Source organism: Ranitomeya variabilis, chromosome 4 (genome assembly GCF_051348905.1).
Source record: "Ranitomeya variabilis isolate aRanVar5 chromosome 4, aRanVar5.hap1, whole genome shotgun sequence".
Lineage (NCBI taxonomy): Eukaryota > Metazoa > Chordata > Amphibia > Anura > Dendrobatidae > Ranitomeya > Ranitomeya variabilis.
In genome coordinates this window covers 602,468,214-602,490,971 of record NC_135235.1, presented here as the reverse complement: position 1 = coordinate 602,490,971, position 22,758 = coordinate 602,468,214, and the positions used below count along the sequence as shown (strand labels likewise).

General features: G+C 46.0%; 1 long non-coding RNA gene across 1 annotated transcript in view; it reads right to left on the bottom strand.

Moving 5' to 3' along the window:
- Positions 1-320: 320 nt before the first annotated feature.
- The window catches only part of LOC143765990 (uncharacterized), a 40,543-nt gene continuing 18,105 nt past the window's right edge, over positions 321-22,758 (bottom strand). Inside the window, exons 2-3 of the long non-coding RNA XR_013213494.1 lie at positions 2,028-2,130; positions 321-1,949 (exon numbers count right to left, since the gene is read on the bottom strand). This is a non-coding gene — a long non-coding RNA (uncharacterized LOC143765990). The remainder of the gene's footprint in view (positions 1,950-2,027; positions 2,131-22,758) is intronic.

Genomic DNA, 22,758 nt, shown 5'->3' with positions numbered 1-22,758 from the left:
CCTACATTTGTCAGGGATGTCATCACTTTGTCCAACTATTGACTGCAATGGAGAGAGGATTCGCCAATTACCAGGAGGTCATCCAGATATGGGACTGTTAATATATTTTGCTCTCTTATGTGAGCCATGACCTCTGCCATTAGTTTCGTAAACACCCTCGGGGCTATGGCTAGGCTGAAGGGAAGGGCCTTGAATTGGTAATGTTTTAACTCCCCTTGCATTAATACCGCCAATCTGAGGAATTTTTGGTGATCTGAGTGGATGGACACATGGTAATATGCATCTTTTAAATCGATGACAGTCATAAAACAAGACGGATAAAGCGTTCTCGCACAGGTCTTTATTGTCTCCATTTTGAAACTTTGAGTCACTAGGTACTTGTTTAGTTTTTTCAAATTTATGATTGTCCTGTAAGTTCCATCCGGTTTTGTTCGAAGAAACAGAGGGGAGTAGAATCCCGTGCCTTTCTCCTGGTCTGGGACTTCTTGTTGAAGGACATTCTTTGTTAAAAGACTCTATCTCTTTTTGAAGGCCCAGTTGTTCGGCCTTTCCTTTCCTTTGTGGTGTCATGATAAAGTGATGAGATGGCATCGTATGAATCTTCAGCTTCAGCCCTGTTTTTATTATATTTAATATCCATACACTATCAGATATTTTTTCACAGGCTGGAAGAAAGTGTGTCAACCTCCCTCCCACCTGGGGCACACCTTCATTGGGGTTGTTTTTTGTGTTCAGGTTTGTTGAACATGAAGCCTTTTCCCTTAAATCTTTTATCCTCCCATCCTTCTTTTTGATTTTTAGGGGGCCTTCTACACACAAATCTCCTGCTCCGAAAGGGCCGTCTGTAGGATTGGTTGGGAAACCCCGGAAAGGCTTTTTCTTATCCCCTGCTTTCTCAAGAATGTCATCTAGGGTAGGCCCAAATAAAAATTCTCCTTCGCAGGGAATGGAACATAGTTTGGCTTTCGTTTGTAGGTCTCCCGGCAAACACTTGAGCCATAAAGCCCTTCTTGCTGCGCTTGAAGAGGAAGCAGACCTTGCCGCCAGTCTCACCGAGTCTATAGAGGCGTCTACTAGGAACGCAGCTGCTCCTTTCATTATTGAGACTGAGTCCAATATTGATTCTCTCGGGGATCTATCTTTTAGTTGTGACTCTAGGTGGTCTAGCCACATCATTAGTGCTCTGGAGGTACATGTGGCAGCTATGGCTGGTTTTAACCCCCCCCCCCCCCGGCAGCCTCCCAAGAACCCTTTAAGAATACTTCCGCCTTTTCGTCCATGGGGTCCTTTAGGATTCCCATGTCTTCAAAAGGCAAGGCAAATTTTTTTACAGGATTTTGCAATGGTGACATCTAATTTTGGTGCCTTTCCCTAGAAAGAGCAAACAGGGTCGTCAAAGGGATATTTTCTCTTTGGGGTTAAAAGGACCTTTTTATCTGGCCTCTTCCACTCCTTTTTTATTAAAGCTTGTATTTTTTCATTTAATGGAAACGCTCTTCGTTTCCTTTGTTCTAGGCCGTTAAACAAAGTCTTGCGCTGTTTTCTTGGATCGAGTCTCCACTAGCTCCATGGTTGTCCTAACTGCTTTTACTAAGGCATCTGTTTCTTCAATAGGGAAGCAATTGCAACCCCCTTCTGAGGATGAAGAGGATGAAGGAGAAGAGAGTGAACTGTCTGAGCTACAACGGTCGCTATCTTCCTCACTGAAACTTCACTCCGGGGAGCTGTGCCTGGATTTACGCTTTCTTTTTAAACTTTTAACGCTTTTTAACCCATCTTCCACTTGTGTTTTGATTAGCTCTTTTAAAGTCAGATGCGAATATTGGGGACTCTTCACATATGGTATTTTCTATGCATATAGCACAGAGCTTTTTTACCCACGTAGCGGGTAGCTCTACAGAGCAGATCGGACATACTCTGTGCCTGGATTTCGCTGTACACTTCTTCCCCTAAGAAGACACAATAAACCCCATTTAGAAGATGAACATTCACGGAGGTCACTTACCCTCCTAATGTAAGGGGGATACCGGTTCTGGCGTAGGAGTTGCTTCCTCGACTTGAACCGCTGTTGGTCTTCTAGATCCACTGGAGTGTTATGACCTGGTGGTTACGGAGCGGTACTGAGATGACCTGGTGGGTAAAACCAATGATGAACAAGCTCAGAGGAGGTGGCAGCTCCACAGACAGAAATCACTGATATGACCTAGTGATTACGGAGCAGCACTGAAATGACTTGGTGGGAAAAACAAATAATGAACTAGCTCTGAGGAGGTGGTAGCTTTACTGACCGCAATCCCTACTCCTAACACCAACACTAGAAATAGCCGAGGAGCGTTCCTATCTCTGCCTAGACGCCTCTTCACAGCCTAAGAACTAGCTACCCCTGAAGATGGAAACGGAAAACTCTCGCCTCAGAGAAACCCCCAAAGGAAAGATAGCCCCCACATATATTGACGGTGAGTGGAGAGGGAAATGACAAACTCAGAAATGAAACTAGAATTTTAGCAAAGGAGGCCAATACTATCTAAATAGACAGAGATAGAAAAGGCTACTGTGCGGTCAGTATAAAAACTAAATGTCCACGCAGAGTTTACAAAAATAACCCCCACACCGACTCACGGTGTGGAGGGGCAAATCTGCAACCCCAGAGCTTCCAACTAGCCGGAATATTTCATAATGACAAGCTGGACAAAAGAGACATAACATAAACTGAACAGTAGGTCATAAGCAGGGAAACACCCAAAAACTAGCAGAACTTATCTTGAGCTGAAATGGACTGGCCAACAGAGAACTTCCAGAAAAGGACTGAATCCACAGGAGAACATTGACAGCTGGCATCCACTACAGCCTAAAGCCCAGTTAAATAACAAGGCCAGGGCACCGATTAGTGAAAGCAGCTGCTAAGTTCCACTTGAAACCACCAGAGGGAGCCCAAGAGCAGAACTCCCAAAAATACCATTCATGACCACAGGATGGAGCCCAAGAACGGAATTCACAACAGTACCCCCCCCCTTGAGGAGGGGTCACTGAACCCTCACCAGAGCCCCCAGGCCGATCGGGACGAGCCAAATGAAAAGCACGTACCAAATCGGCAGCATGGACATCAGAGGCAAAAACCCAAGAGTTATCCTCCTGGCCATAACCCTTCTACTTGACCAGATACTGAAGTTTCCGCCTTGAAAGACGAGAATCCAAAATCTTCTCCACCACATATTCCAGCTCCCCCTCAACCAACACCGGAGCAGGAGGGTCAACAGAGGGAACCATGGGCACCACATATCTCCGCAACAAAGATCTATGGAACACATTATGAATGGAAAAAGAAGCTGGAAGGGCCAAACGAAAAGACACCGGATTGATAATTTCCGAAATCCTATAAGGACCAATAAAACGAGGCTTGAACTTAGGGGAAGAGACCTTCATAGGAACATGACGAGAAGACAACCAGACCAAATCCCCAACCCGAAGCCGGGGACCAACGCACCGACGGCGGTTAGCAAAACGTTGAGCCTTTTCCTGAGACAATGTTAAATTGTCCACCACATGAGTCCAAATCCGCTGCAACCTGTCCACCACAGAATCTACCCCAGGACAGTCCGAAGGCTCAACCTGCCCTGAAGAAAAACGATGATGAAAACCGAAGTTACAAAAAAAGGCGAAACCAAAGTAGCCGAACTAGCCCGATTATTAAGGGCAAACTCGGCCAACGGCAAGAAGGTAACCCAATCATCCTGATCAGCAGACACAAAGCATCCCAAATAGGTTTCCAAGGTCTGATTGGTTCGCTCCGTCTGTCCATTTGTCTGAGGGTGAAATGCCGAAGAAAAAGACAAATTAATGCCGATTCTAGCACAAAAGGACCGCCAAAACCTAGAAACAAACTGGGTACCTCTGTCAGACACAATATTCTCCGGAATACCATGCAAACGAACCACCTGCTGGAAAAACAAAGGAACCAAATCAGAGGAGGAAGGCAACTTAGGCAAAGGTACCAAATGGACCATTTTAGAAAACTGGTCACAAACCACCCAGATGACAGACATCTTCTGAGAAACAGGAAGATCAGAAATAAAATCCATGGAAATATGCGTCCAGGGCCTCTCAGGGATAGGCAAAGGCAAAAGCAACCCACTAGCACGAGAACAGCAGGGCTTAGCCCGGGCACAGATCCCACAGGACTGCACGAAGGAACGCACATCCCGTGACAAAGAAGGCCACCAAAAGGACCTGGCAACCAAATCTCTGGTACCAAAGATCCCAGGATGACCAGCCAACACCGAACCATGAATCTCAGAAATCACCTTACTAGTCCATCTATCAGGAACAAACAATTTCCCCACAGGACAGCGGTCGGGTCTATCAGCCTGAAACTCCTGAAGCACCCGCCGCAAATCAGGGGAGATAGCAGAAAGAATCACCCCCTCCTTGAAAATACCAGCCGGCTCACGGACTCCAGGAGAATCAGGCAAAAAACTCCTAGACAGGGCATCAGCCTTCACATTCTTAGATCCCGGAAGATACGAGACCACAAAATCAAAACGGGAGAAAAACAAAGACCACCGAGCCTGTCTAGGATTCAACCGCTTGGCCGACTCAAGGTAAATCAGATTCTTATGATCGGTCAAGACCACAACACGATGCTTAGCTCCCTCAAGCCAATGTCGCCACTCCTCGAATGCCCACTTCATAGCCAACAACTCCCGATTGCCGACATCATAATTACGCTCAGCAGGCGAAAACTTTCTGGAGAAGAAAGCACACGGCTTCAACACAGAGCCATCAGAACTTCTCTGAGACAGAACAGCTCCTGCCCCAATCTCAGAAGCGTCAACCTCAACCTGAAAAGGGAGAGAAACATCTGGCTGACGCAACTCAGGGGCAGAAGTAAAACAACGCTTAAGCTCCTGAAAGGCCTCCACAGCCGCAGAGGACCAATTCACCACATCAGCACCTTTCTTGGTCAAATCGGTCAGAGGTTTAACCACAGTAGAAAAATTAGCAATGAAGCGGCGATAAAAGTTAGCAAAGCCCAAAAATTTCTGAAGGCTCTTCACAGATGTGGGTTGAGTCCAATCATAAATAGCCTGGACCTTAACAGGGTCCATTTCAATAGCCGAGGGAGAAAAAATGAACCCCAGAAAAGAAACCTTCTGAACTCCAAAAAGGCAAAAAGGCACTTAGACCCCTTCACAAACAGTGTATTAGCACGAAGAATCTGAAATACCATCCTGACCGGCTTCACATGAGACTCCCAATCATCGGAAAAAAACAAAATATCATCCAAATATACAATCATAAATTTATCCAGATACTCCCGGAAAATATCATGCATAAAGGATTGAAACACAAATGGAGCATTAGAGAGCCCGAAAGGCATCACAAGATATTAAAAATGGCCTTCGGGCGTATTAAATGCTGTTTTCCATTCATCACCCTGTTTGATGCGGACCAGATTATACGCCCCTCGAAGGTCAATCTTGGTAAACCAGCTAGCCCCTTTAATCCGAGCAAACAAATCAGAGAGCAAAGGCAAAGGGTACTGGAATTTGACCGTGATCTTATTGAGAAGGCGATAATCTATACAGGGCCTCAAGAAGCCATCCTTCTTGGCAACAAAAAAGAACCCCGCTCCCGACGGTGACGAAGACGGGAAAATATGCCCCTTCTCCAAGGACTCCTTTACATAAGTCCGCATAGCAGCATGCTCTGGCACAGACAGATTGAAAAGTCGACCTTTAGGGAACTTACAGCCAGGAATCAAATTAATAGCGCAATCACAGTCCCTATGAGGAGGCAAAGGACTGGATTTAGGCTCCTCAAATATATCCTGGAAATCTGACAAAAACTCAGGAACTTCAGAAGAAGGGGACGAGGAAATTGACATCAGAGGAATGTCACTATGTATCCCCTGACAACCCCAACTAGTCACAGACATAGATTTCCAATCCAGCACTGGATTATGTACCTGTAACCATGGAAACCCCAGCACAACCACATCATGCAAATTATGCAACACCAAAAAGCGAATATTTTCCTGATGTACTGGAGCCATATTCATGGCTAACTGTGTCCAGTACTGAGGTTTATTCTTGGCCAATGGCGTAGCATCAATCCCCCTCAAGGGAATAGGATTCTGCAAAGGCTCCAAGGAAAAACCACAGCGCTTGGCAAATTCCAGGTCCATTAAGTTCAGGGCAGCGCCAGAATCCACAAATGCCATTACAGAAAAGGACGACAATGAGCAAATCAGGGTAATAGACAAGAGAAATTTAGGCTGTACAGTACTGATGGTAACCGACCTAGCAACCCTCTTAGTTCGCTTCGGGCAGTCAGAGATAGCATGAGTAGCGTCACCACAGTAAAAACACAGCCCATTCTGACGTCTGAACTCCTGCCGTTCTGCTCTCGTCAAAACTCTATCACATTGCATAGGCTCAGAACTCTGCCCAGAGGACACCGCCATATGATGCACCACCTTACGTTCACGTAGGCGCCGATCAATCTGAATGGCCAGAGACATTGATTCGTTCAAACCAGCAGGTGTGGGAAACCCCACCATAACATCTTTAACCCCTTCCTGACATCGGACGTACTATCCCGTCGAGGTGGGGTGGGCCCGTATGACCACCGACGGGATAGTACGTCATCACCGATCAGCGGCGCTCACGGGGGGAGCGCGGCCGATCGCGGCCGGGTGTCAGCTGCATATCGCAGCTGACATCCGGCACTATGTGCCAGGAGCGGTCACGGACCGCCCCCGGCACATTAACCCCCGGCACACCGCGATCAAACATGATCGCGGTGTACCGGCGGTATAGGGAAGCATCGCGCAGGGAGGGGGCTCCCTGCGGGCTTCCCTGAGACCCCCGGAGCAACGCGATGTGATCGCGTTGCTGCGAGGGTCTCCTACCTCCTTCCTGGCTGCAGGTCCCGGATCCAAGATGGCTGCGGCATCCGGGTCCTGCAGGGAAGGAGGTGGCTTACCGAGTGTCTGCTCAGAGCAGACACTGGTAAGCCTGCACCGATGTAAGTGAGATCGGTGATCTGATAGAGTGCTGTGCACACTATCAGATCATCGATCTGTGATGTCCCCCCCTGGGACAAAGTAAAAAAGTGAAAAAAATTTTTTTCCACATGTGTAAAAAAAAAAAAAAAAAATCCTAAATAAATAATAAAAAAAATATATATATTATTCCCATAAATACATTTCTTTATCTAAATAAAAAAAACCAAAACAATAAAAGTACACATATTTAGTATCGCCGCGTCCGTAACGACCCAACCTATAAAACTGTCCCACTAGTTAACCCCTTCAGTAAACACCGTAAGGAAAAAAAAAAAAAACGAGGCAAAAAACAACGCTTTATTACCATACCGCCGAACAAAAAGTGGAATAACACGCGATCAAAAAGACTGATATAAATATTCCTGGTACCGCTGAAAACGTCATCTTGTCCCGCAAAAAACAAGCCGCCACACAGCATCATCAGCAAAAAAATAAAAAAGTTATAGTCCTGAGAATAAAGCGATACCAAAATAATTATTTTTTCTATAAAATAGTTTTTATCGTATAAAAGCGCCAAAACATAAAAAAATGATATAAATGAGATATCGCTGTAATCGTACTGACCCGTCGAATAAAACTGCTTTATCAATTTTACCAAACGCGGAACGGTATAAACGCCTCTCCCAAAAGAAATTCATGAATAGCAGGTTTTTGGTCATTCTGCCTCACAAAAATCGGAATAAAAAGTGATCAAAAACGGTCACGTGTCCGAAAATGTTACCAATAAAAACGTCAACTCGTCCCGCAAAAAACAAGACCTCACATGACTCTGTAGACCAAAATGTGGAAAAATTCTAGGTCTCAAAATGTGGAGACGCAAAAACTTTTTTGCTATAAAAAGCGTCGCTGGTTTCACACTTGCGTTTTTGTCTGCAGCGTTTTTTGCACAAAAAAACGCATGCGTTTTTTCCCTATATTTAACATTGAAAACGCATGCGTTTTTTTGTACGGGTTTGGTCGCGTTTTCAAACGCATGCGTTTTTTTTCTGCATGCGTTCATTTTCAGAAATACAACCTGCAGTATTTTCTTGCGTTTTTAAGCACATGCGTTTGCGTTAAAAACGCATGCGTTTTTATCGAAAAAAAACAGAAAACACACTGAAAAGCCACCCACCACCATCAAGGTGATAAAGAGATCCAAACCCTAACCCTAACTCTACCCCTAACCTCACCCCTAACCGTTTAATGAACATTTTCTGACAGTCATAGTGCCACGTATTTCAGTGCCACGTATTTCAGTGCCACGTATTTCAGTGCCACGTATTTCAGTGCCACGTATCACGTATTTCAGTGCCACGTGTTTCAGTGCCACGTATTTAAGTGCCACGTATCACGTATTTCAGTGCCACATATTTTAGTGCCACGTATTTCAGTGGCACGTATTTCAGTGGCACGTATTTCAGTGCCACGTATCACGTATTTCAGTGCCACGTATTTCAGTGCCACGTATTTAAGTGCCACGTATCACGTATTTCAGTGCCACGTGTTTCAGTGCCACGTATTTAAGTGCCACGTATCACGTATTTCAGTGCCACGTATCACGTATTTCAGTGCCACATATTTAAGTGCCACGTATTTAAGTGCCACGTATTTCAGTTGCCACGTATTTAAGTGCCACGTATTTCAGTCACGTTTAGGGTTAGGGGTAGGGGTAGGGTTAGGGTTGGAGGTAAAGTTAGGGTTAGGGTTGGGGCTAAAGTTATGGTTGGGGCTAAAGTTAGGGTTTGGATTACATTTACGGTTTGGATTAGGGTTGGGATTAGAATTATGGGTGTGTCAGGGCTAGGGGTGTGGTTAGGGTTACCGTTGGGATTAGGGTTAGGGGTGTGTTTGGGTTAGGGTTTCAGGTAGAATTGGAGAGTTTCCACTGTCCAGGCACATCAGGGGCTCTCCAAGCGCGACATGGCGTCCAATCTCAATTCCAGCCAATTCTGCGTTGAAAAAGTAAAACAGTGCTCCTTCCCTTCCGAGCTCTCCCGTGCGCCCAAAAAGGGGTTTACCCCAACATATGTGTTATCAGCGTACTCGGGACAAATTGAACAACTTCTGGGGTCCAAGTTCTCTTGTTATCCTTAGGAAAATAAAAATTTGGGGGGCTAAAAATCATTTTTGTGGGAAAAAAAAGATGTTTTATTTTCACGGCTCTGCGTTATAAACTGTAGTGAAACACTTGGGGGTTCAAAGTTCTCACAACACATCTAGATAAGTACCTTGGGAGGTCTAGTTTCCAATATGGGGTCACTTGTGGGGGGTTTGTACTGTTTGGGTACATCAGGGGCTCTGCAAATGCAACGTGACGCCTGCAGACCAATCCATTTAAGGCTGCATTCCAAATGGCGCTCCTTCCCTTCCGAGCTCTGTCATGCGCCCAAACAGTGGTTCCCCCCCACAAGTGGGGTATCAGCGTACTCAGGACAAATTGGAAAACAAATTTTGGGGTCCAATTTATTCTGTTACCGTTGTAAAAATACAAAGCTGGGGGCTAAAAAATCATTTTTGAGAAAAAAAATATATATATTTTCACGGCTCTGCGTTATAATCTGTAGTGAAACACTTGGGGGTTCAAAGCTCTCAAAACACATCTAGATAAGTTCCTTAGGGGGTCTACTTTCCAAAATGGTGTCACTTGTGGGGGGTTTCAATGTTTAGGCACATCAGGGGCTCTCCAAACGCAACATGGCGTCCCATCTCAATTCCAGTCAATTTTGCATTGAAAAGTCAAATGGCGCTCCTTCCCTTCCAAGCTCTGCCATGCGCCCAAACAATGGTTTACACCCACATATGGGGTATCAGCGTACTCAGGACAAATTGCACAACATTTTTTGGGGTCCAATTTCTTCTCTTACCCTTGGGAAAATAAAAAATTGGGGGCGAAAAGATCATTTTTGTGAAAAAATATGATTTTTTATTTTTACGGCTCTGCATTATAAACTTCTGTGAAGCACTTGGTGGGTCAAAGTGCTCACCACACATCTAGATAAGTTCCTTATGGGGTCTACTTTCCAAAATGGTGTCACTTGTAGGGAGTTTCAATGTTTAGGCATATCAGGGGCTCTCCAAACGCAACATGGCGTCCCATCTCAATTCCAGTCAATTTTGCATTGAAAAGTCAAATGGCGCTCCTTCCCTTCCAAGCTCTGCCATGCGCCCAAACAATGGTTTACACCCACATATGGGGTATCAGCGTACTCAGGACAAATTGCACAACATTTTTTGGGGTCCAATTTCTTCTCTTACCCTTGGGAAAATAAAAAATTGGGGGCGAAAAGATCATTTTTGTGAAAAAATATGATTTTTTATTTTTACGGCTCTGCATTATAAACTTCTGTGAAGCACTTGGTGGGTCAAAGTGCTCACCACACATCTAGATAAGTTCCTTAGGGGGTCTACTTTCCAAAATGGTGTCACTTGTAGGGGGTTTCAATGTTTAGGCACATCAGGGGCTCTCCAAACGCAACATGGCGTCCCATCTCAATTCCAGTCAATTTTGCATTGAAAAGTCAAATGGCGCTCCTTCCCTTCCAAGCTCTGCCATGCGCCCAAACAATGGTTTACACCCACATATGGGGTATCAGCGTACTCAGGACAAATTGCACGACATTTTTTGGGGTCCAATTTCTTCTCTTACCCTTGGGAAAATAAAAAATTGGGGGCGAAAAGATCATTTTTGTGAAAAAATATGATTTTTTTTTTACGGCTCTGCATTATAAACTTCTGTGAAGCACTTGGTGGGTCAAAGTGCTCACCACACATCAAGATAAGTTCCTTAGGGGGTCTACTTTCCAAAATGGTGTCACTTGTAGGGGGTTTCAATGTTTAGGCACATCAGGGGCTCTCCAAACGCAACATGGCGTCCCATCTCAATTCCAGTCAATTTTGCATTGAAAAGTCAAATGGCGCTCCTTCCCTTCCAAGCTCTGCCATGCGCCCAAACAATGGTTTACACCCACATATGGGGTATCAGCGTACTCAGGACAAATTGCACAACATTTTTTGGGGTCCAATTTCTTCTCTTACCCTTGGGAAAATAAAAAATTGGGGGCGAAAAGATCATTTTTGTGAAAAAATATGATTTTTTTTTTTACGGCTCTGCATTATAAACTTCTGTGAAGCACTTGGTGGGTCAAAGTGCTCACCACACATCAAGATAAGTTCCTTAGGGGGTCTACTTTCCAAAATGGTGTCACTTGTAGGGGGTTTCAGTGTTTAGGCACATCAGGGGCTCTCCAAACGCAACATGGCGTCCCATCTCAATTCCAGTCAATTTTGCATTGAAAAGTAAAATGGCGCTCCTTTCCTTCCGAGCTCTGCCATGCGCCCAAACAGTGGTTTACCCCCACATATGGGGTATCAGCGTACTCAGGACAAATTGTACAACAACTTTGGGGGTCCATTTTCTCCTGTTACCCTTGGTAAAATAAAACAAATTGGAGCTGAAATAAATTTTGTGTGAAAAAAAGTTAAATGTTCATTTTGATTTAAACATTCAAAAAATTCCTGTGAAACACCTGAAGGGTTAATAAACTTCTTGAATGTGGTTTTGAGCACCTTGAGGGGTGCAGTTTTTAGAATGGTGTCACACTTGGGTATTTTCTATCATATAGACCCCTCAAAATGACTTCAAATGAGATGTGGTCCCTAAAAAAAAATGGTGTTGTAAAAATGAGAAATTGCTGGTCAACTTTTAACCCTTATAACTCCGTCACAAAAAAAAATTTTGGTTCCAAAATTGTACTGATGTAAAGTAGACATGTGGGAAATGTTACTTATTAAGTATTTTGCGTGACATATGTCTGTGATTTAAGGGCATAAAAATTCAAAGTTGGAAAATTGCAAAATTTTCAAAATTTTCGCCAAATTTCCATTTTTTTCACAAATAAACGCAAGTTATATCGAATAAATTTTACCACTAACATGAAGTACAATATGTCACGAGAAAACAATGTCAGAATCGCCAAGATCCGTCAAAGCGTTCCAGAGTTATAGCCTCATAAAGGAACAGTGGTCAGAATTGTAAAAATTGGCCCGGTCATTAACGTGCAAACCACCCTTGGGGGTGAAGGGGTTAAGAGCTTCAGAAAGACCCTTTCTGAAAATAGCCGCCAGGGCATCCTCATTCCATTTTGTAAGCACAGACCACTTTCTAAATTTCTGACAATATATCTCTGCCGCTTCCTGACCCTGACACAGAGCCAGCAAAATTTTTTCTGCCTGATCCACAGAATTGGGTTCGTCATAAAGCAATCCAAGTGCTTGAAAAAATGAATCTACATTGAGCAATGCAGGATTCCCTCGCTCAAGGGAGAATGCCCAATCCTGCGGGTCGCCACGCAGCAGAGAAATAACAATCTTCACCTGCTGAATGGGGTCACCAGAGGAACGGGGTCTGAGAGCAAAAAATAATCTGCAATTATTTTTAAAGTTCAAAAACCTAGATCTATCCCCAGAAAACAAATCAGGGATAGGAATTCTAGGCTCAGAAACAGGAGTTTGAACAACATAGTCTTGGATACTCTGTACCCTTGCAGCGAGATGATCAACACGCGCAGACAGACCCTGAACCTCCATATCAGCACCAAGCTCCTGCACCATCCAAAAATCAAGGGGAAAAAAAAGGACGAAACAAGCAACAAGAAAAAAAAAAAACAATGACTCAGAACTTTCTCTTCCCTCTTTTGAGATGCATTTAACACATTGTGGGCCAGCTGTACTGTTATGACCTGGTGGTTATGGAGCGGTACTGAGATGACCTGGTGGGTAAAACCAATGATGAACAAGCTCAGAGGAGGTGGCAGCTCCACAGACAGAAATCACTGATATGACCTAGTGATTACGGAGCAGCACTGAAATGACTTGGTGGGAAAAACAAATAATGAACTAGCTCTGAGGAGGTGGTAGCTTTACTGACCGCAATCCCTACTCCTAACACCAACACTAGAAATAGCCGTGGAGCGTTCCTATCTCTGCCTAGACGCCTCTTCACAGCCTATGAACTAGCTACCCCTGAAGATGGAAACGGAAAACTATCTCGCCTCAGAGAAACCCCAAAGGAAAGATAGCCCCCACATATATTGACGGTGAGTGGAGAGGGAAATGACAAACTCAGAAATGAAACTTGAATTTTAGCAAAGGAGGCCAATACTATCTAAATAGACAGAGATAGAAAAGGCTACTGTGCGGTCAGTATAAAAACTAAATGTCCACGCAGAGTTTACAAAAATAACCCCCACACCGACTCACGGTGTGGAGGGGCAAATCTGCAACCCCAGAGCTTCCAACTAGCCGGAATATTTCATAATGACAAGCTGGACAAAAGAGACATAACATAAACTGAACAGAAGGTCATAAGCAGAGAAACACCCAAAAACTAGCAGAACTTATCTTGAGCTGAAATGGACTGGCCAACAGAGAACTTCCAGAAAAGGACTGAATCCACAGGAGAACATTGACAGCTGGCATCCACTACAGCCTAAAGCCCAGTAAAATAACAAGGCCAGGGCACTGATTAGTGAAAGATCTGCTAAGTTCCACTTGAAACCACCAGAGGGAGCCCAAGAGCAGAACTCCCAAAAATACCATTCATGACCACAGGATGGAGCCCAAGAACGGAATTCACAACAGTACCCCCCCTTGAGGAGGGGTCACTGAACCCTCACCAGAGCCCCCAGGCCGATCGGGACGAGCCAAATGAAAAGCACGTACCAAATCGGCAGCATGGACATCACAACACTAGAGCCTCTGCTGTGCTGGGATCCTGAACTGCGACGCTGGGAAGAGACGTCTTGCTGTCGCCGCTGCTGGTGATGGCGCTGATGCTGGCGCTTTTTTGGAGGGGACTGCAGAATTTCCTCTGCCGGTTGCGCCTTCTCACTCATGGTGGAAAAAAAATAAAAAATCGAGCACTGGCCTTCTAGCTTAGCTGCTTTTTATTTCCCCAAGCGGGCGGCGCGCCGCAGCATCAATTACCCAGAGATGCCACGCACCACCCCGGAAATGACCCCTGCACCTCTGGATCTCCCAGAGATGCACTGCGGTCAGCGCACGCGTGTTCACTTTACTGGCGCCCGGCCTCCAGGAGGGAGCGTCGGAAGCGCTGGAGCAGCCGCTGATGCCGAAGTTGTGGCGCTTCCTGTAGGTGACCTCCGCCACCACCTCCTGGGCCATAGGTGGACCGGCGGTATAATACCAGGTGGTCAACGCCACCTATTACCGGCCATTGTGGATTTTAGGGAGAGGCAGACTGGATACCTGCTTCACTGCCTCTCCCACGCACACGCAGTGCCCGCTGACCCCGGAATCGTGGTCTTCGGGAGGGAGAATCCACAATGTTCAAGGCAGGGCCCTCAGCTACCTGGAACCGGCCAGATGCCGGCATCCCACAACGATCAGGTATGCTGTAGGTTCCCCGTCAGGGACAGGAAAACGAACTGATGTGGGAGAGAGGTACCGCCTTTTTCACCTGTAGGTTTCTTGTCCCTGAGGGCGGATCCCTCTCTCTCCATGGTGCCGTCATGGGGGAAAGAGAAAGGAAGGATTTGTCTCCGTCCATGGTCAGTCTGTCAGTGGTCACACAGAGACATAGACAAATGGGCCTTACCTGAAGGCATCCCCGACTAGGATTAAATAACCGAGGTCCCAGCGTTTACACAGTTGTGCTCCTCCTCCCCCAGGTTGCAGGGGGGGATCCCAAGGAAATGCCAAAAAGATGACAGCTGGTTTGGAGAATCCCAGCACATGCCGGGGTGCGCATGCGTTCCACAGTGGTATGCACAGAGTTCACCTACGTCACTTCCAGTGCGCGCTGTATCTGGATACTGCCACATGAGAAAACGCCGGGGAGCTACGAAAGGTCCCCGGCTGCACATCACCGCTCTGCTTTACCCCTCAAGGAGGCGCAGGAGGAGCAGGAAAAAGGGGGTCCCGAGTCACATGGCGAGCATGGAGACAGGAGCAGCAAGAGGAGGAAAGCAGAGCCCCCGACCTCAACTGCCCGGCGGTAAGTGAATAGCCCTGGGTGCTCCAAATCACCGGCCACTGCAGCACCATCAGGGGACCTGTTCATGCCCCATGGGGGACAGGAAAAACACTGGTGGTTCCAGGAAGGGGAGGGGTCTTAAACCTCTGTGTTTCCTGTCCTCTATTAGGGCAGGGAGACATCCTCCAATGCTGCTGTCTGGAAGGTGACTGGAGAAAAACAAAGGCTTTTGGAAGAAGTGATAAAAGCAAAAAAATTGGCTCAGTCTTTAACCCTTTCACGACCTTGAACGTATAGGTAGAGATGGGCAAACCTGAACAGGTAAAGTTCGGTGTCCGTACTGAACATCTACTGATCGGGCACAGACACCGACTTCACCAGGAAATCTGTTACCGCTTGGGTTCATCCCCCCCAAACACAGTGTTTGTCGAGCTGTCACGTGCATGACAGAGCTGCAAACATTGCTTCTGATCGGCGGTAAAATAATTACCACCAGTCAGACAGCCGCAGTTGTCACGCTGTCAAATGACAGCGTGAGACCACAGCTGGGATAGGAGGTAAAAAGTTTACGGCGTGTGACAGAACGTCAGACAGGTGAGGGATATTGTTGTTTTTTATTTCTGTTTTATTACAGGAGACGATGGAATGGGTGTTAGGTGAGTATACGGTAACTGCGTTTGTTATTTTTAAATTAAAAACACCAAGGTTACGTACCGGTAGCCGGATTTTCCGTAACCCATGACAGCACACCTGAGAGAGGGGATGCGCCCAGTAAGGACAGGAACGGACAGGAAACATACTGAAAATAAAAGGGCGGTACCTCTCCATCGCTTCAGTTGGTTTACAGAGCACGAGAGGCCCCCCTTGTTAGTACACATGGCAAAACCATCACCACATCTGATCAACTGAAAAACACTCAAAACTATAGTGCACACCGAAGGGGTGATAATGGGGGGGGGGGGGGGAGATGCGGGTGCTGTCATGGGTTCCGGAAAAAACGGATACTGGTAAGTAACCTTGGTGTTTTCCCTTCCCCCATGACAGCACACCTGAAGACTTTTGTAGAATGAAACATCTTACAGAGGGACCACTGCTTGCCACACCCTTCTACCAAAGGTTAGGTCAGCAGAGGATAGATCTAGCCAGTAGTGTTTGAAAAAAGTTGAGGGTGAGGACCAGGTAGCGGCCTTACAAATTTGATCAATCAATACCTCAGCCTTTTCTGCCCAGGAGGTAACCACTGCTCTGGTGGAGTGAGCCTTGATGCCTTCAGGAACCGGATTGCCACTCGCAGAGTAGGATAAACTAATGGCCTCCCTGATCCATCTGGCAATAGTACTTTTAGCTACCCCGCACCCTCTTTTGCTACCCTGAAAGGCTACGAATAGGGTCTGGTCTTTCCTCCACTGACTGGTCATGGACATGTATTGTAACATGGACCTCCTTACGTCTAACGTATGGAACTTTTGTTCCCCAAGATTCCTAGGATTATTACAAAATGATTGTACAGTAATCTCCTGACTCCTATGGAATTTAAGGACTACCTTGGGGAGATAAGCCAGATCTGGTCTTAGAACTATTCTGTCTTCGAAAATTTGAGTACATGGAGGGCATATAGACAGGGCCTGTAAATCACCCACCCTATGGGCCGATGTTAAGGCTACCAGTAGCTCTGTTTTAAGAGTGAGTAACTTTGGTGACAACTCCTGCAAAGGCTCAAAGGGGTCTCTGGTTAAGGCCTCTAAGACTAGATTCAGATCCCAAGGAGGGATTTTCGGGATAATGACCGGCCTAGACCTACTACTACTAAAAGATTTTATGAACCGTGAAACCCACCTATTTGATGCTAGGTTGCAGTTATATAGGGCCCCCAAGGCTGAAACTTAAATTTTAAGGGTGCTAGCTGCTAACCCGAGCTGCAATCCTGCCTGCAGAAATTCTGGGATGGGTCCCACTGGAGCTACATCCTCCAGGGTATTACTAGGGCATCTACAGCATAGGGATGTTCCCTTGGATTTAGGGAGCAGAACTTCCTGACTTTTTTGTTGTGTGAGGTGGCAAATAGATCTATTTCTGGTTTGCCCCAGACTTGTACTATTTGTTGGAAAATTTGGGGGTTTAAGGACCATTCCCCCTGTTTCAAGCCCCTGCGACTCAGGAAGTCTGCTCGTATGTTTTGGACTCCCCTTATATGTAAAGCCGTGAGAGATGACAGGTGTTGTTCTGCTAACTGAAATAGTAGATCTGATACCTCCATGAGGCCCCGGGACCTTGTTCCCCCCCTGGTGGTTGATATAAGCCACCACTGCTCGACTGTCCGTCATGACCCAAGTATGCCGGCCCCAAAGCAAGGGGAGAAAATTTCTCAAGGCCTTTTCCACTGCTCATAGTTCTTTCTCGTTTGAACCGTGATTCCTTTCTAGCAAGGTCCAGGTTCCTTCTACTGAGTGGGATCTCAGGTGTGCTCCCCAACCTATACCACTTGCGTTGGTCGTGATAATGTCCCCGACTGGTTTCTGCCACCGGACCCCCAATGTCAGATGTTCCTTCACAGTCCACCAGATTAGGGAATCTCTTACGCCCAAAGAAAGATATAGATTTCTTTCTAAATGTCCTTTTAATAACTTCTGCACTGACAGAACTTCCCACTGCAGCTGTCTCAGGTGAAATTATGCCCACCCTACAGCCGGTATGCATGATGTTAATGAGCCTAGTAGGGACATTGCATTCCTTAGGGTACCGTCTCACAGTGGCACTTTGGTCGATACGATGGCACGATCCGTGACGTTCCAGCGATATAGTTACGATCTCGCTGTGTCTGACACGCTACTGCGATCAGGGACCCCGCTGAGAATCGTACGTCGTAGCAGATCGTTTGAAACTTTATTTCGTCGCTGGATCACCCACTGACATCGCTGCATCGGCGTGTGTGACGCCGATGCAGCGATGTCTTCACTGGTAACCAGGGTAAACATCGGGTTACTAAGCGCAGGGCCGCGCTTAGTAATTCGATGTTTACCCTGGTTACCATTGTAAATGTAAAAAAAAAAAACACTACATACTTACATTCCGGTGCCTGTCATGTCCCCGGGCGTCCGCTTCCCTGCACTCCTCCTGCATCCTGTGTCAGCGCCGGCCGGCCGTACAGCAGAGCACAGCGGTGACATCACCGCTCTGCTTTACGGCCGCGCTTACACAGGACCTGCGGATATTATTCACCCATGCACGCCTAACCTTGAACCAGATATACCACCCCACTGCGCGTGCGCGGGAACCAAAACCCGCGCACAAGTGCCATCAGGGGGCAAAAAGGCATGCAAATGTAATGGCCTAGGCCTGTAATACACTGAATGGAAACAGGGTTGGTAAAAATGCATATATACCCTAAACAATCCTATACGGCATATTCACGTACATCAGAAACAAACTCACACCTGAAACAAACTCACAAGACTCCCCGGGGGTACAACAGCCAACCATGCTCACTTTGACCACTCGTCCTGTTGTAATTATAGACAGATAGTTTGATATGAAAACGTTTATTAAATATGGTATATTATAAGTATAGGTAAACAATAACATAACGCATGTGTACTTGATAACCAGCAATCCCAACTCCTACATAAGGGGTTCCAATGTCTATAAAAAGGAGATACCTCCAGGGATATGCATTTTTACCAACCCTGTTTCCATTCAGTGTATTACAGGCCTAGGCCATTACATTTGCATGCCTTTTTGCCCCCTGATGGCACTTGTGCGCGGGTTTTGGTTTCCGCGCACGCGCAGTGGGGTGGTATATCTGGTTCAAGGTGTGCATGGGTGAATAATATCCGCCCCCTTCCCCCCCCCCTTTTTTTTGCCGAGTCGCGGACACGCGCTGGCTTTGGGTACCCGGCCTCCTGCCTTCTTTATTTTTCAGCCAAGGGTTGGCTGCTTACATTAGAACCGACCTTTTGGTTATTCTTGTATGCACGGCTCTATTTTGGGCTGTGCAGCTGTCAGATTGATTTGCGCATGCGCGCCCTTCTGGTTGTCCGCTCATATTCCACATGAGCGCAGGTATTCACGCAGGCGCAGTCCAATTATGAACGGCGCTCCGTTGGGCCGATCTGCGCAGGCGCGCCTTGTTGTGCGGCCGCAGATTCCCTGTATGGGCACAGGAGCCTTCAAATTCCTTATGGCACATCATTTTCGGATCCGGAGCTGCACGCTGATTCCGTGGTTATGGTGGCACATGAATGCACACCGGTAGGCGCTTAAAACACTTATTAGCTATTTATATATTCACTTGTGTATTGGCTATTGTATACTTCCCCTGACGAAGCCTCATTCGGGAGGCGATACGCGTGGGGCTATGTCCCACTAGGCTTCCTGGATACTTCAGCCTGTCCATCTATAGGCCGGTTTGTATTAGACCAAATATACTAGCCTTATGGCTCTATACTGATGTATGGGGATTTCTTTTTCTATCATTATATGGGTAGCCCTGTGGCTATTCAGTTTATCCCCTTTTAGGTTTAGATAGTTACCATGCCGTATACGGGCCTTTAGTTACCCCATGAGCCGGTAGGCAGGTCAGTATTATGCTATTGTTATTGCTTTCTTTGTACGGGTATATCGACAGGCTGTAGATTTAATTATTTGTATATGGATTTATATCATGTATCCAGGTGTTTCACAGTGGCGTAGTGATTTTAATTGTTTTTATTATGCCAATAAAGTGTTGTGTTTTGTTATATATATATATATTTGGTGGTGTGCATTTTGTAGCAGTGTCTTTTTTCCTCTTTTTCCTTGCTGTGTACATTCTGCTACTTGCACCCCCTGTTGAGATATGTTACTCATGGCTGTGCGCCGGTTCTAATTTAACGTCAGAAGCACGACCAGGAAGCGGCTGCCCCTCCTGGACGCCGGCAGAGGGGGGAGGGCAGCGTGGGAGCCACGGAGGAGCCCTGGACACCCGACCGTGCTGCACCGACGCTGAGGTTCAGAGGACCCACGGACAGCGCTTCCAGCACCCGAGGACCAGCGCACAGTTCCATGCCGGGAAGGGAGTGGGTAAGTAGGAAAAAATCTTCCGCCGTGTTAAGCACAAGGGTCCCTGTCAGGACAGGAAACCCAACTGAAGCGACGGAGAGGTACTGCCCTTTTATTTTCATTAGAGTTCCTGTCCTGACTGGGCGGATCACCTCTCTCAAGCGTGCGGTCATGGGGAAGGGAAAAAAAAGTAGTGTGTTTTGTTTTGATTTCACATAAAAGACTTCATTCTTGCTGTGTGTTTATTTACAATATAACTATAGGATTAGTAATGGATGGGTGTCTTATAGATGCCTCATTACTAATCCGTGAGCTTGATGTCACTAGATAATACAAAAGGTGACATCAACCCCACAAATATGAACCCCACTTGACACCACAAGGACTGGCAAAGCACCAGAATTGGCGCATCTAGTAGATGCGCCTTTTTTGGGTGGCTGCAGGCTGCTATTTTTAGGCAGGGGCAATATCCATGGCACCTTACCAGCCTGAGAATACCAGTCCCCAGCTGTCAGCTTTAGCAAGGTTGGCTGTCAAAAATAGGGGAGACCCCATGCTTTTTTTTTTTTTTACTTAGTTAAATAATTTTAACCCCTTCATGACCTTGGTATTTTCCGTTTTTCCGTGTTCGTTTTTTGCTCCCCTTCTTCCCAGAGCCATAACTTTTTTATTTTTCTGTCAATATGGCCATATGAGGGCTTATTCTTTGCAAAACAAGTTGTACTTTTGAATGACATAATTGGTTTTAGCATGTCGTGTACTAGAAAACGGAAAAAAAATTCCAAGTCCGGTGAAATTGCAAAAAAGTGCAATTCCACACTTGTTTTTTGATTGGCTTTTTTACTAGGTTCACTAAATGCTAAAACTGACCTGCCATTATGATTCTCCAGGTCATTATGAGTTCATAGACAGCAACCATGTCTAGGTTCTCTTTTATCTAAGTAGTGAAAAAAATTCCAAACTTTGCTATAAAAAAAATAAAAATAAATAAAATTGCACCATTTTCCGATACCTGTAGCGTCTCCATTTTTCATGATCTGGGGTCAGGTGAGGGCTTATTTTTTGCGTGCTGAGCTGGCGTTTTTAATGATAGCATTTTGGTGCTGATACGTTCTTTTTATCGCCTGCTATTGCACTTTAATGCAATGTCGCGGCGACCAAAAAAAGTAATTCTGGCGTTTCAAATTTTTTTCTCGCTACGTCGTTTAGCGATCAGGTTAATCCTTTTTTTTTTTAATTGATAGATCGGGCGATTCTGAGAGCGGCGATACCAAATATGTGTAGGTTTGATATATTTTTTTTCTTGATTTATTTTGAATGGGGCGAAAGGGGGGTGATTTAAACTTTTATATATTTTTTTTTTTACTTGTGCCATGCTTCAATAGCCTCCATGGGAGGCTAGAAGCTGGCACCACTCGATCGGCTCTGCTACATAGCAGCGATCATCAGATCGCTGCTATGCAGCAGAAATGCAGGTGTGCTATGAGCGCCGACCAGAGGGGGCGCTCACAGCAGGCCAACATCAGTAACCATAGAGGTCTTAAGGACCTCTATGGTTACCATTCTGACGCATCGCTGACCCCCGATCATGTGACGGGGGTCGGCGATGCGCTCATTCCCAGCCGCCCGGTTAAATGCCGCTGTCCGGCTCTGCTATATAGCAGCGATCATCAGATACATCCAAGGTAGTGTCCTTATATTTGTTGTAGGCTCCACCACTGACCCTGCCTCTTTCCCTGCACATGAGAGCAGAGTTTAATCAGCTGTCATGTGCTTCTAACAGCCGCATGTGGATTAGCAATTCACCCGTAGCTATTAAGTTAAATGCCACTGTCAATCTCTGTCGGAGGCATTTAATATGCGCTGGCCGGAAGCTCGTCACAAGACCCACCCATTGGCGACGCAGTCACGTGATTGCAGGCTGACAGGTTGTCATGACTGCCGTGGATCTGCAAAATACCCCTGTGCCAACCATTGTAAATCTCTGAATGTCAACCTCCATAGGAGACTATCATTTCTGCTACATATAGCAGGGCTGAAGCTCTGCTATGTGTAGCACAAGAGATTGGATGATCACAACTAAGGGTATGTGCACACGCTGCTGATTACTCTGCGGATTTTTCCGGACTGATTTTGGTAAATCCGCAGTTAAACCGCACTGTGTATTTCATGCGGGATCACCACGATTTTTTTGCTGATTCCACCTGCAGATTCCTATTATGGAGGAGGTGTAAAGCGCTGCGGAATCCGCACAAAGAATTGACATGCTGCGGAATAAACAACGCTACGTTTCCGCGCATTTTTTTCCGCAGCATGTGCACTGCGGATTTTGTTTTCCATAGGCTTACATGGTACTCTAAACTCATGGAAAACTGCTGCGAATCTGCAGCAGCCAATCCGCTGCAGATCCGCAACGTGTGCACATACCCTCAGTCTCCTAAGAGGACTAATGAAGCCAGTAAAAAAAGTATAAAAAACCCCCAAACATTCAAATCCCCCCCCCCTTTTAGCCCCTTTCAAACTAAAACCATTTAAAAAACCCTACATATTTGGTCCTGCTGTGTACAGAAATGTCCGATCAAAATATAAAAGTAAATTAATCAGATCGGTAAAACGGCATGACAAGACAAAAAAAAAACCACCAGAATTTTTTCTTTTTTTGCTGCAGCAGCATTGCAAA